The sequence below is a fragment of the Lycorma delicatula genome, chromosome 6 (assembly GCF_047948215.1).
Source record: "Lycorma delicatula isolate Av1 chromosome 6, ASM4794821v1, whole genome shotgun sequence".
NCBI lineage: Eukaryota > Metazoa > Arthropoda > Insecta > Hemiptera > Fulgoridae > Lycorma > Lycorma delicatula.
The window spans coordinates 112069183-112076036 of NC_134460.1; the positions used below are offsets into that span (position 1 = coordinate 112069183).

At 36.9% G+C, this 6854-nt stretch overlaps 1 long non-coding RNA gene across 1 annotated transcript in view; it reads right to left on the minus strand.

Moving 5' to 3' along the window:
• LOC142326126 (uncharacterized) overlaps positions 1-6516 on the minus strand; it is a 40871-nt gene extending 34355 nt beyond the window's left edge. The window contains exons 1-2 of the long non-coding RNA XR_012756702.1: positions 6213-6516; positions 1645-1766 (exon numbers count right to left, since the gene is read on the minus strand). This is a non-coding gene — a long non-coding RNA (uncharacterized LOC142326126). The remainder of the gene's footprint in view (positions 1-1644; positions 1767-6212) is intronic.
• Between the last annotated feature and the right edge of the window lie 338 nt (positions 6517-6854).

Consider the following 6854-nt stretch of genomic DNA (forward strand, 5'->3'; position numbering starts at 1 on the left):
ATAAGAACAGCCAGATGCCTTCTCTGTAGGTTGTAGAAGGTATACAATACAATAATTATGCAAAGCTACAAAATTAAATTTTGCATGGAAATAAAATTAGTTGTAATTTTCAAATATAGCTTCTCCCTAAAAAGAGTTTTAATATCAAGATTTTATTGCATAAATGTAATTAAACTGGTAATAAATATTCAAAGAAAGAAAAAAAAAAAAGAAAAATCGAAACATTCTTTGACATGAAAGTACAAAACAAGATACAATTTAAGCATAAATTGCATTCTGATACATAAAATATAATGATATTTTTTATTAATTTAGGAAGTTTTAGAACAAAGAGTTATTCTCTTTGGAAGTAAAGATATTTACAATTATAGTTCACATACAATGTAGTCATTTACAGGTAACTCTCAATAGATAATTTTCAGTTACCAAGTGTTCAGTTAGTAGTGTCCACCTCACTTTTAATATATCATTTAACACATTTCTGCCAGAAATGTGTTATTTTTACTTAAACCAATGTTGTAATTAAGCACATATAATTCATACTGTAGTCCATAGGCGGCATTAATAATCAGTTGTAGCTGCATTCAAAATATATGTTAAGAAATCTGTTTGCAGCTGACATAATGCACATTACAATAATTATCACTAACATAAATATCAGGAAGGGTCAGCCTGTGCTGCACAAGGCTATATCTCATTTACATGTCATACATATCATCCTCATCTCATTGAACCTTGGATAGTTGCTTATTGTTCACTAGTTGAACAGATTGCAACATACACATTAGGGAAGAAAAAATAACATAAGTGATGGCAGTAGACAAGACACAAATATTAGTCTACTGATTTTGAAAAAATAGTCATTACCTATGACAACATACTCTGACAATATTAGTCACAATCACATAAACAATTTGATCGAATAAACTGCTTTTGCATTGAATTACAAATTAGTTATTAGTCGAAATCATTAACTGCTATACAAAGAAGAAACATTTCTCTCAGTTTCTTTCCATACGAAACATATCTAGCATTAGCCCACCATGCTGTCTCCGTCTCCCCACCACCACACGTTTAATTTAAATACACCAGCTACGAACAATACTGCATAAGCAAGTACATTTATTAAAAACAGTTCCTTTTCAACATGCTCATATATCTAATTTCACAGTATTAATTAGGTGGATTTCCCCCAATCAGCAAATTACACAGTTTTTTCTGGACATGGAGATTTTTGAGATAGGTTGGAGAGATTTGGCTTGATTAATTCAGAGTGCGGGGCCAATGATATGCGTCTTGTCATATGTCTGCCCCAGGTATGAAGCTGAACACACTGAAGTAGCTATATTGCTTGCGAGGATCAATTCTGGTTTTGATTTACAAGTCAATTGGAAAACCAAAAGGGAATGGAATATGGTTGTTGGCTCATAGTAAATTTTCTAACTTAAAGCTCATCTTTTACATTTAACTGAAAAAGTATGACGCCATACTTAAACCAAATAAATAGTAATATGAAAGAATAGTATGCATACTACTAATAAAAAAATATGAGAAATTACATTAAAAATATAAGAAGTAACATAAAAGATTTAACTATTAGATAACCATGAAAACAGGTGTTTATGCAGTTGTCTATTTCATTACATTTTTATTCAAAAAAATTAGCTTGTCAACATTATTTGGTTTCAGCCTACTTCTCTCAAAAAGAATTTGGGCTGCTTTGGAGAAAACTCTTTAGGATGGTACAGAGGTCCCATGGAATAAAACTGAAACAGTAAAAGAAACGCAACAGTTAAGATAAAAATGTAACACGAATAACAAAATAATCAAAATTAATAACGGGTTAAATCCTATTAAATATATTAATTATTCTTAAAAGCAACAACACTGGTCTAATACAGTCTTGGCATTTCCTAGGATGTGTTGTATCTTCCTTAGCAATTTAAATTTGCGAGAAAGGCCACACAATATATGCAATCCACAAGGATGTAGTGCATAGTCAAGCAGCAGTCATATCGGACACTTAGTGGTGCACTCTCTGCTGACATCAGGTATTTGTGAATAGCTCTGGTAGGTCCTAATCACAATAGGCACAGGACCACTTCCTCTCATTTAGTATCCACTGTAGAGGTCCAGAGTCTGGACTGTAGAGAGGTGGCAAGGTCCACAGGACCTTGCCACCTTCTTCAAAGTGCATGTTTAATGGAATTGATAAAATCTGAAGTTGTAACTTGATTGGTGAAAGACAGTTGGCTACATCCATCTTTAGTAGCAGAACCCACATGTTCATTACCCAGGATTCACATATAACTAAGGATCCAGCAGAAATTCACAAAAAATGAAAATGAATTAAATCATCTCAATACCTGTGTATTGTGACGATTTAATTCAGCGATTGCATTATATATTTTGGTGACAATAGGATGTCTGGAATACAAATCCTCTGAAGCTTGGAGAGCACTATACAAATCACTACAGATAAGGATGTGAAGACATTTTGATTTAATGATATTCAAGACCATTTTAATGGCATACAGTGAGTGAACTGTATGCCATTATAATACTTGTAATACCAGGTACACCAAACACAAAAGTTCTGTCACTTACAACAAAATTTCATGGGCAACAGTATCACTCTACCTCAACCCATCTGTGTATACTACCGCATCTGGGTTTATCTTGATAGAAAATGATAAAATATTTGTTGAAAGACGAGAGGAGTTGTTAATTTGTTATTATATACACCGAGGTAGTGATTAAAATTAATGAGGTCAAGTCTCCACAGAGGATATGTGTAGGGATAGGTTGGGAAAATAGAAGGCGGGTTAAAATGTAAAGGTATATTAAACGTCGGGTATAAACACCCATTGGGGCTGTATGACGTGGATGGTTTTCATCCACTGGAAATGAGGGTTTGCAAGAATTGCTTTAAGAACTGAGTGATTTGGTTGTCCTTTAAGATGGGCAGAGTAAGATGCTAGCAGCAGGTCCTGCTGCTAGCTAAAATGATGGCTCACTGTAGTCAACAAGTATGCTTGACAGGGCTTGATCTAAATGCACCAATGGCAAGACAAAGAAAAGATTGGTGTACAGCATCTAGGAACATTACTTTTTTTTAGAGGTAAACGAACCCCATTTATGGGTGTCTAAGAAGTGCCAGGCTTAGTAGAGCATTACTTCAGGGGTGTTAACACCCCCACACACACAATTGGTCACCACAAGGAAACATCAAAGCCATATCATCATGCGCATCACAAAACACAGCACATCACAAAAGGATATCAAACACAGTTCCAACCAAGCACAAACCCTCCCACAGGCACATGAGACCTCCTCAAACACACACACCATACTCCTACACACAGGTATAGACCCTGCCAACACACACACAGACATCGCAAGAAATCAAGTGGAGAGAAACATTAAACACAAAAGGCGCCCATCAACCACATATGCATTCACCGTACACACACGCCTAGCAAAACAAGCACCCAACTCACATACCCACAACAGTCATTGCTGTCAGTGATGAAGGCAACACGCTCAGGCACCGGGAACGGAGTGTCCACGGCCTCAACGTGCCAAGGCGACCTCTGGACGCTCGCAGGAGCTTCCCAGGCACTCAGCCGCAGATCTGTCCAGCCCGGCATCCCCGACGTCTTCTTCTCTGCCGGAACTCCTCCCAGACGGAGCTTGTCTGTCACCTTCCTAGCATATCGATCCACCGCAATCCACTCTTCCTCTCCGCTCATTAATATTCGCTGAGTGTCTTCCAGCTGGAACATATTTTCATAGCTCAGGGTATCTAATGAACTCTCCTTTCGCTCTTCCCTGAAACGTGGACATCAAAGTAGACGTGCAAAGGGCTTCCCTCCTCTCCACACTCCGGACAGAGGTCGGTGTGGTCTAGACCGGATCGGAACAGGTGTGCCCTAAATCCGCCATGGCCCGCCAGAAACTGAGTGAGTCTGTAACCCAGCTAATAATGCGATCTCCTATACCAACCCTTGACGTTCCCGATGAGCCGGTGAGTCCACCGTCTTTTCGTGGACCGGTCTTACCGCTCCTGCCAATCGTCCATTAGCTCTTCTATATCATTGGCTAGCCGTTTTCTATCTATAGGTGGCAATGTTCCCTCAATTTCCTCCGCAACAATATCGACCTTACCTGGGAGGTGACCCGCTGAAACCTCTGCAGCCTCTTTAGAGACTGATCGGTATGTCGATATTATCCTGAGGCAGCACCTCCTGTGCAACGCCTCCATTCTGCCACGGTATCTGGAATACTTAACTGCACTTACCCACAGCTCCACACCATACAGCATTGTGGAGTACGCCACCCCGGCCAGTAGTTTCCTCCGCTGCTGCGTCGGTCCGCCAGTGTTTGGAAGTAGGCCGGCGATCAATCTCATTATCTTCTCAGCCCTGCTGCAAGCTTCTGTAGCGTGTACATCGAATCTGAGCCTGGAGCCTATCCAGATTCTAAGATATTTGATTGCCGACCTGGAGGCAATCCTTCTACCTTCTATCACAAGCATGATCGTCTGCCTCCGTTTGGCAGAGGAGATCACCACCGCCTGTGTCTTTTCTGGGGCCAGCGTCAACCAGCCATCCATTCCCTTATTGCTGTATAGGAGTTGGTAATCTTTTCCGTGGCTTCACGGAGTGTTCCCGCTTCGACGACCAGGGCCATGTCGTCAGAATAGCCCATTATTTTAACTTCTCGCGGTAGAGCCATCCGAAGTATGCCGTCATAGGCAGGGTTCCAGATTTGTATTACTTTTACTAACATTCAAATTTTATTACTAACATTCCATTCGTAGAAACCTCTTTTAATTTTTCGGCCAAATACTGCTTTGTATGATTTTCTTGCAATTGTTTTGTAGATAAAACGAAGAAAATTAACTCACCCCGTCCTAGTTAAAAAAAAAAATGATTAGTTACGGTCAGAAAAGAAATCGTATTTCTCGATGTCCAAACGTTCGTTGTTATAAAGAAATACAAAATTTTGTCTAATATGTTTTTAACCACTGACTTTGCTTTTTATATATGTTTGGCATAATATAAGCACTTATAATCATAGTTTTTGTTTCCTAACATGCAATACATGATTTTAATCTGCTTTTTGATGCTTAAAACGAATATGAACTCAGAATCTTTCTATCACCCACCATTTTTGAAAAAATTTTAAATTTTAATTAAAGGATTTTTTTCATTTTTCAACGTATAGTTAGCATTTTAAGCTCCTATATTGTCATTTTGTTAGCTCATTTTTTATTGTTTTACTTTGTTAACATAATTTGTAAGCTATAAATAAACAATAATAGACACATATAAATGAAAAAATAATAAACAATACCGAAGAGTGAGCTTTCATGGACAAGATTAATCATGTCTGTGCAGGTCAGAACGTGTAGCAGAAAATACAGCTGTGTTCTTTGTATTAAGCAGTGGATTTAGGAATGAATTAATTTTGTTCAGTCTTATTGCTGTCCTAAGTTTGTTAACAGTGCAGTGTCATAATGTCTCGAAATTGTGTAAATGATGTGGATGCCATTTGTTATGTACGTGGTGAGTTTACCGTGAAATCAAATAGAAAAAACATTACACCTTTAATTAAAAAAGCATATTATTTGTATTCTCAGTGTAAAATTGGTCATCAAGATAAGACGTGGGATCCTCATATAGTATGCACTAATTGTTCTGTATATTTAATAGTATGGCTGAAAGGTACGCGGAAGGCTTTGCCATTTGGTGTACCTATGGTTTGGCGCGAACCAAAGGATCATGTAACCGATAACAATCGGTTACATGATCCTTTGCATCAGCTTGGGTAGGTGATGATACAATCCTAGTTTCGTAAACTCCCATGTGTTTCTTTTTTAGGTGTTTTCATACATTTGAAGAGTTATTGAATCTTTTAAATTCTTTTTTACATACTTTACATACTGCAGTTGTTGGAGAATTGTTCTCAAAAAATTCCAAATACTGGATCGTTTATTCATCTTAAAAAAAAACTGTAACGGGACGGATAGCAATTCGTAAACAACAATAACAGTCAACTTGTAATTACGAAAAAAAATTATTTTACTTATACCTAAGAAACTACACCGAAAGATAATTATAAAATAAGAATTCGTTTTTTTAAAAATAATTACAGAAGATTATTGCCGTCCAACAAATATAAAGAGCATAAATCATAATTAAACTCACCGTACAAAATAAGAAACGTTGCATTAAATAAGAAGACGTAACTTTTTAATTACGCGGATAAAACGAAACTGTGATGTAATATTAATAGTGAGAGCGAATATCTATTTGTAATTAATTGCACAATGATGAACAAAGCTGGCGTCATCTCAGTTGCGTATGGGAGCGCCTTATTTATTACTATATCCTGTGCCCAACTAACAGTCGTTACATTGGTTGTATGTCCCACTCGACTTTAACTAGCGGTCCGACTTATTTAAGTCGATTTTAGAAATTAGTCGCCGACTAATAGTCGATTAAAGAAATCAGTCGATTAAAGACACCAGTCGATGACCCCCTATGACTAGTTGGAAGTAAGCCAACAACTAATGAAATAAAGAAATTCCAAAAAGTTTATATCTGCTACCAACTTCTAAAATTAAATTTATTTTTATTCGCCTTTACACCAAAAACTGAAATCTATTTGATGTAGTTCATCAAACCTAGAATTAAAAATAAAGAATAATAATTTTAAAAAAATTATTGGAGAAAAATGTTCACTACTGTTTTTATAATTTAATTAGTAAAAAATATGTCACAGTCCTGATATTCATCAATCATACTTACTCTGCAATCATCTCAAATAAATAATCTTAGCAAAATAAA